Source organism: Zosterops lateralis (genome assembly GCF_965231275.1).
Source record: "Zosterops lateralis genome assembly, chromosome: 4".
NCBI classification, from domain to species: domain Eukaryota; kingdom Metazoa; phylum Chordata; class Aves; order Passeriformes; family Zosteropidae; genus Zosterops; species Zosterops lateralis.
The window spans coordinates 23,271,630-23,280,328 of NC_139765.1; positions in this window are offsets into that span (position 1 = coordinate 23,271,630).

The window sequence follows — 8,699 nt, forward strand, 5'->3', positions numbered from 1 at the left end:
GGAGAAATGCTCAGGAGCCCCCATACCAGAAGAGCCCATAGGTGCTTCTAAACCAGGCCCCTGATGTCAGCTTCCAAATACACAATGTAAGCATAGGCTGTTGGCACCAAGAGGCCTAAGCTGCAGCTGTGCTGGCACTGTGTGCTGCAGAGAGCAGTTGTTGCTCCAAGTTGTACCAAGATGGGGGGCTGCAACCTTCTGAATGCCACTGCCAGCCAGTGCCTGGGCTGACTTGACAGTCCATTGAAACCTGGAAAACGTTCCTCATTTATGCAGGCCTTTGGGAACCAGTACTGCTTCCTTCTCTCACTGCTAGGCCTGCTTTATTACAGAACTCTGCCTGCACTTGGAGAATTTAAAATTTGAGTTTTTCATAGTAATGACATTTCCTTACACATGCTCCATTGAGCCTCTGTTTTTTCACAGCTTATGTAACAGTGAGCAGATAGGAAGACAGGTAACAGTATGCAGCCACTGCTGGATCCAGCCGAGGGTCGCTCTCCTTCCCTGGGTGGGTGCACATCAGTGGAGAAGGGATTTGCCAAAGCCCAGCACTGCTTGTGACTTTGCTGCAAGAGGCAGGCTCATATAGGCACTGAGAGAAGCGGGCTCTGATACAGAGCTGGGAAGGATGGATCTGAATCAGCATCCAGGAGAAGCAGCTCTCAGCATGCCTCATGGGAGCAGAGTTTAGGGTGACACTGCTTGGCAGGCAGGTGCAAGGTCTGGGGGGACAGTGGCCATACCAACTCTCCCCTTGATGTTGACTGAGACAGCAGGATGGAATTTAAAGAAATCCTCAACGTAGATGCAGCCCTTGGGGATGAAATTGGAGTGTGTACAGACACTTCAGCTACCTTTATTTTAATCACTGACAGCTTAAAATAAGAACTCTTTAATTAGAAACATTCTCTTAATTGAATTGTAATCAAGCTTTTAGTGCTGGCTAGCCATGTGATCTATTAACACCCACCTCTCTCCAAGCATTGCCTAGTTATACCTCTTCTTATGGAGTAATTTTTATTAGGGAACCTGGTCCAGGGGCTGATGATTTTGGCTATGCATGTACAGCTAATACTGCAGGGACTCTGTCTCCTTCAGAGATGTCAGTGCTCCAGCACTGCAACAGGTAACTTCTGCCCCAATGTCTGAAAAAGGAAGTTGTTTTATATGACACAATCAGCAGGATCCCAGCTAGAGAGAGGCCAGTTGGGGTTGGGTTGGAGAGGGAATAAATTTGAGGGACGAGCAGAATCCATGCTCACAAAACCTGCTGGGCCATCTTCATTCCTCCCAGTGATCAAAGTGGTGGGTAGCTGCAGCACTTTTTTTCCTCTGTGCACCTCTCCAAAGAGGAACATCCCCTCAGGTTAGCACTGTATTAGGCACTGATCAAGATACATACACTAAGATTCTGTTCAGACAACAGCACCTGAAAGGCAGTCTAACCCCCCAGACCCAGCAGTGAGACACAGCTCACACATTGAAAACAACATTCCCAGATGAGGCCCTAGGAGGCCTCACCTTGTCTGTATCCCTGGTTTGCCTGGAAGGGATTTTTGGGTGCCAGAGCATTGAAGGGAGTCCAAACCCCTCAGTCCAGCAACCAGGGGCCCTGCACCTGGCATACCTCATGTCACAGACAGTTTCAGACATGGTCAAAGTGCCTCTAGATGATACAGGGAGTGCTGCTGCTGAAGGCAGGCAAGCAGAAGATGGGCCATATTTGGTTGCTGTCCTATTCACACACCGAGGTTCTTGGGCTGTCCCTAGTGCGCTCATTGCAGTGCTGTAGAGGGATCCGATGGCAACATGCCTTGAGCTGAATCTTGTGGGCTGGTGTATCCAAGGGGGCTATTCCTCACTGGGCATCCAGCCAGCCTCTCTACTGCCCATCATGTCATTCCTAAGGTAGGAAAAGAAAATAAGGGCTAGAGTTATGATGTTTATTCACAGTGTCATGGTTGGGTTGGGTGGCCTTCTAGAGTCACAGTATTCTTATATTCATAGCACCTAGTAAAACGCATGGGAAAGCTGAGCTCCAGTGACCTAGCAGACCTCAGAAAACGGCCAGGTCACATTTGGCAGCTCTGCCTGATCAACAAAGAGCAAAATCCCATTTCACCCACTCTCTGGAGAAGAACAAACTGCTTTGGTCAAGGTCAGTTTGCCACAGAGACACTTGCATGTGCTAGGGAAGTGTGAGCAATCAGGGAAAGAGCAGACAAAACTTTGACACTGTGCTGAAGTTCTACTTCTCCAAGGCCAGTGAAAGTAAGAAGAGATGAGAAGCGAGAACAAACACATTTCTACCTGCAATTCAAGAGCAAAGGTACCTGAGGAGGAATGTACTTGTGGCTTGGCACATTCAACAGGGCTGTCAGAGTTCTTCAAAGCATTGACTCACAGCTCATTCAGAATGTGCAGCCTCCACTCCAAAAACAGTGATCGATGTTCATAGGGTCTCTTTTACACAACATACACCTAGTTTCTCAGTACTTTACAAATAATAGATTTGCCTTTTCAATACCCATACTGAGCAATACAGCAGCATTTTAGAGAAGATCCAGCATTCCTGGAGGGAAGGTCAAATGCAGCCTGCAAGGTGCAGATGCTGATGTGAGCACTTTACCAGAGCGCTCTGCAGTTTAAAGCATTTCCTACAGTCAGGTGCAAGTCTCCTTTCCCATGCAGCAGGGAGCAATAAATGCTCCTGCAAATGAGACAGCAGGATCCCAGGACAGCACAAGGCTAAAAACAAAGCAAAATGCCAAAATAAATAAAACATACCTAATAGCTACCTCTGAAAAGATTGCTGTGAGTGACTCGCTTAGCATCAGGTAGGAAATCCGCAACAGGGGCAAGGATCCAGGCCAGCACGCAACTGCCTCAGCAATGAGTCACTCCTTTGTCTTCACACTTTTGGGGAAAAAACAACAACAACAACAACAACAAAACACAACAGAAAGAAGAGAGTCCCTGCAAGGAGCCTTCTTCATGACACAGCCCAGACTCATCCAGAACACCTAACCTGTGTGCTGCAGGTGTCCTGTGGAAAATAAATCTGTGGCCACATAATTAAAGACTCGACCATAATTCATATGCACGAGGACATTGAAGGGCGGTTGTACAGCCAGCCTTGGAGCTGACATTTCTCAGTGATGAGAAATGTGTATTCTGATATAACAGTGAGCAGAAATTGCCTGTTGTCTTCAGCAAGGAACAGGACTAGAAAGAGGTGATCTGTGCTATCGGGTGGTATTTGGGGTAACACCACAGGAACAGTAAGAGTTGGGAGGAAGATTTGGGAGAAGACCCTTGTTCAGATACTGGAGAAGTCTCCAGTCCCAGAAACAGAAGCTGATATTTCGTTCCTTTGTCCTCTCCATGCTTTCCCTCTTTTGATATCCCTTCTTGTCAGGAAGCATGAGCTCTGGGCTCAGCCATTGCCCCCTTTCAAGTCCACCTCACTTGTCCTTCCCTGTTTCTCCTCCCACTGTATTCCCAGGTCCAGAATGCTGCCCAAGACAGTACCAGGCTGCCTCAGCTGCAAGTCCTTGGCCAGCCAGCCCCAGCCTTCTCACCACATGCTGTCCTGCTCCACGCAAGCTGCCCTCTATTGCCAGTACAAGCCTTCCTTTGCAGTTGGATGGATGATGGGAATTCCCTTCCACCATCTGTCACTAGCAACTCCCACCACCCAGGCAGATGGGCTGAGTTCCTCCCATCCCTTCTCCCCATCCCACTGACAATCACCCCTCCTCTGCTTTTCCTGTTCCCCATCTCTAATCACCACGCCTTTGCTCTTCCCATTCCTCATCTCACTGCCCCAGCCAGGCCTGCTTTCTGTTTCCTGTCTTGCTGCTGAGCTGTCCCAAGTCACTACAGCAGCTGTCAGGCAATAGCCCCTTTCCCAAACAGACCCAGCACTTCCCTGCAGCTTGTGATCTCATCTGCCTCCCAGTCTCATTTGCTGTTCCCCAGATTTTTGGTTCTCTCTCTTGAGTTTCTTTCCTTCTGTATTCAAATCAGGGACTTTTCTCCACCAGGCTTCCCAGAAGGCAAGAGAGAAGTGGCCTGGAGCACAGGGCAGAGAAAAGCATTGAGAGATGCAAACAGGGCATGACACATAACAGCAGGTTGCAGCTCTAGAAGGGAGAGCCCTCCCAGTTTCCTCCTGCAGTGCTCCACCCTGGGAAAGCCCATATGCTGTCATGACAGCCTCAGAAACCAAAAGGGTTGGGCAGGTTAGCAGAGGTTGAAAAGTCTGTAGCTGTGAAGCTTTTACAAGTCTTGTTTCCATGTTTAACAAAACCTTGTAATTTGCCCATGTTGGTTGGGGAGAATAGTAGTGTTTCATAGAGCTGGCAAAACACAGCCTCCATAACACAAAAACTGATGTCCTGCCCAAGGCCAAGCCCTTGCTTGAAAGCCGTAAGTTCCACAGTTTTTGTCCCCTGGGCTGTATATATACATAGTCTAGCCCAGGAAATCTAGTGGTGGGTCTACATTTTTTAAAAGAACTAAATAAATGTGCCCAATTCCAGCTGAGACAATCACTTTCTATGGAAAATTTCTGCTCCAGTGGTGAAACTTGGACAAAGCAAGTGAAAACAGGGTCTTGAAAGGGGAAGTGTTGACAACACTAATAATAAGAGCTGTTCCTGGCCACACCTGTAATTAAGTGCGTTTATTGCTTTTTTCCATATAGCCTTGCCTTTTTTATCCTCCTGGTATTCCCAGCCTCTGTCAATTTGGAACTGGTTCTCTTTATTACACCCCTGCTGGCTTGCTTTGGTGAAAAAAAAAAAAAAAAAAAAAAAAAAAAAAAAAAAAAAAAAAAAAAAAAAAAAGGAGGGGAAAAAAAAGTGGATCTAATGGCAAAGAGAAACAAATGAACAGGAATATTGAGCTGTGTCAGGCCAGGGCACTTGTATCTGAGAATCACAAAAAAGGGCCAAGGTTCCTTGGGAGGAGCTGGACTCAGGGCTGAATCAGCAGGATCTTACTTGAAGATGTGTAACCTCATCCTGCTCTCCAGCTTGTTGAGTGCTCTCTGGGCACTGAGGCAGCTGAGTGCCTATGGTGTGGTGGAAGAACCCAGCCCAGCAGTCTGGGCAAGATGAAGGGCCACAGGGGAAGGACCATGTCTGCCTGAACAATCCAATCACCTTCTTTGATAAAAAGACTGGGTTTATGGATGAGGAGAGAGTAGTAGAAATAATTTATTTTTAATTCAGCCAGGCTTTCAACACCATCTCCCAATGTTCTGATATCCAAGTAAAGGTGATGTTGTCTCAATATGTGGAGGAGCAGACAGACACAAAAAAAAATTGTCTGGTCAGGCACAAGAAGTAGTTAATTGTTAATTGGTTGTACCCTACCTAGAGGCTGGTACCAAGTGGGATGCCTCAGGGGGCTGTCCTGGGACCTCTCCTGTTTAACACGGTTATTGTTGACCTGGAGAAGGTGATGGAGTGCATTTCCACCAAGCTTTCAGGCAACACTTAGTTGGAGGGGAAACAAGTCATCATGCCTGAGGGGATATCAGATGGATGTAAGCAGCCTGGAGGGATGGGCCTGCAGGAACACTGGGAGTTCAGCAAGGGCAAATGCACAGGCTTGAACCTGGCAAGGAAGAGGCTCTGGCAACGATGTGGTCTGGGGACCTGATAGGTGCAGAACAGCTGTGTGGGAAAGGACCTAGGAGTCTTGGTAAAATACAGAGCCAAGCTCTTCACAGTGGTGCTTCATGGGAGGATGAGAGACAAGGAACATAATTTTAAAGAAGAGAGGTCCCGCTTGAATACAAAGAAGACCTTTCTGTCCTCAAAGGCAGGCAAGTGTGGGAAAAAGCTGCCCAGAGAGGCAGTACAGTCTTCATCATAGTAGTTTATAAGATCAGATAAAGCTTCAAGCAACCTCATTTGACCTCTTTGCTGACCTTGCTTTGAGCAGAAAGTCAGACTAGAGCTGTCCTGGGGTCTCTTTCAAATGGAATTATCTTTCAATGCTATGATGCCCAGGGCCCCATTTGTGTGTAGCGTGTGTCTGGCAAGTGCCAGGTGTGTATGTGCTAGACACACGTGTGCTTGTGGCAGGGGTGAGCTGCAAGCCTGAATCCTGTGTGAAGGGTGCAGCTCAAGGGAGACAAGGTATCCCACAGATATGATGGACAATGGGTGAGTAACACAGCATGGCATGGAAGCAGTAGCTCTGAATGCCTGTGACAACTGTGCCAGTTTTGTGCACCCCGGGGAGCTTGCTGAGCATCACAGGAGCAAAGTGAGCTGGCAAGGAGCCTGTAGTGTCCCTGAGGTGGGACTGTGTGTGTGTGTGTGCCAGGGGAGTGAACATGTAGCCGTAGTAGGGAAATATGTGTGCAGCACATGCAGCAGGCACTGTGGGCAGCAGGGAGCTGTGTGGGCTTGCTGTTCACAGCTGCACAAACTGGCCGTAGTTAAAAAGCCTCCCATCTATGAGCATCTCCCAGGCAGGCTCTGGGGCTGAGGGGATGGGACAGAATGCAGGCAGTTATGAAAGCAGATGGCCCAGTCAGAATAATTCATGTATTGCTATGGGAGGGACAGGAGAGAGAAACGATGCACTGTAAAAGCAGGAGGGCAGGGAGAATGGCTTAAAATGCATCTTCCCAACATGCCCTGGTGGATTAGTTCAGCATCTCAGCCCAGCTCCTCTTTAATTCTTATGCAAGGGATTTCTCTGGAAGGGACAGTCTGTCCTCGCCAGCTGAACACCAGGCACAGGGCACCAATTAACAAAAGGCCATCTCACCACCCGTCCCACACAGTGAAGGACAAGAGGCAGCTGGGACTTATTTCCTATGGGGACTGAGGTTGTGTATTTTTATGTCTGCCTCACATCATGCTGTTGCTCATCAGGGACTGCAGGACTGGCTCATCTGAGCCTCCCATGGCCTCCTATTCCCTTCTAGAAGGTGATGATTAGTATCTGTAAGGCCCAATGTTGGCTATTTTTGAGGATGTCCTGGGGCCCAACAGCTCCCATTTCCTACATCTGAATGTCTAGAGGCCAGAGGTGTCTGAGTTGGGAATATGCACAACATCTGGTCTGTCAGAACTACTGCTTGGAATTGTAGGCAGTGGTACAAAGGTGATGGATGTTGTGTGTGTAGCTAGAGAAGTACAATGTCCTGGCAACAGCGTTGCTGCAGCTGTGGACACAGGATAGGCAGAGACAGTCTAGGAACTGCTGGTTCATTTATGACTTAAAATGTCCTTCTTTAACGCTGAGGGAGGTGAGAAGTTAAACCCACAGCAGAAGGTTAAATCAGTCCTTTGGCCACTGACTGTTTCATGATCTTGGGAAAGCCACTTTGCCTTGCTGTCAGCTGCTTCTGCCCCCCTGTGATTGCTTTCTCTCTGAGAACAGAAACTGTCCCTCCTCTTGTGACTGCAGCAACAAGTAAAATGGAGCCATGGAGGGCATGAGGACTCTGGAGGCTTCTCCATGGGACAAATCATCAAATCATATTTACAAGGAGTCAGAAAATCCCACACTTTTCAAAACTGGCTCTTGCATTTTAACAGTTGACAATGCATTTCGAGCTCATGAGACCATCTGACCGCTGCAGGAGAGCTGTCTCAAACAGAGCAGCAGGGAACATGCAGCTTCATCTGGCCAGCACAGCTCTACCAACACACCTTGTACTCATCCTGCTCTCACACTGACTTGTCTCCTCCACTGACCTCATGCTGCTCTGTCCCATCAGCACCCACTGGCTTGCTGATCACTACTGGCTCCTTGGACACTCCAGGTCACCTTGTTATTTATCCCTGCCACCTTGCAGCCAATCACCCCACGTCTGCAGCTCTCTGATTCAGAGCTGGTTTACATCGCAGCTCTTCCCTGCTTTTCCTACAGCCTCACACAACACTGGAGGGGTCACATAAGTTTCTCTGTTCAAGGCAGCCTCATTGCTAGTGAGCACAACACTGTATCCCAGAAAACAAAAGGCACATGGTGTAACCCAGCAGCCTGGAGCTAAATGATGGCTCCACTCTGCTTACATTTAATCAGATCATTCTGTGTGGTACCAAGTGTTCTGCTATAGGTCTGCATTGCCTGTCATGTGCTTGCACCCACTCTCGTACTGATTAATTGTCTTATCCTTGAGAGAAACGTGGAGACTGCAGGTCATGTTATAAATGCATTCAAAGTCTTCTCTGGTGTTCCTGCATCAGCTCGTCCTCTCTTCAATACCCTAGAAGTGGTTTGCAGGCCTGTGCCGGGCCCCTGGTAGACACAAGAGGCTGTTGCTGAGTGAGCACCTAATCAACTGTCAGTAGCAATTTCAAGCTCCTTATTCTCTTGCTTGTACAGCTTCTGTAATGAGGCTTTGTGCTTTACAACCCCTCAGCTGACTCTTTCAGTGACTGACTGTACTACTGGGACATTCAAACAACTCTGTCAATGAGGGATCCAAATATTGCCAGGTCCCAGGTTTCAAGACTTGCTATTTCAAATCTGGGGCCAGCATCAAAATAATCCTGCTAATTTCAGAGACCAAAAAAACCCCTTTAAAGCTCAAATATCTTGTGTCACACAGACTATTTCAGGATAGTGTTTGTGTCAAATCTGAATTTCTTCACAGGCATCAGGGCAGTGGAATCACATTGTTCCGCTTTGCCTCTTTCCAGGCTGACCTGACATGGACA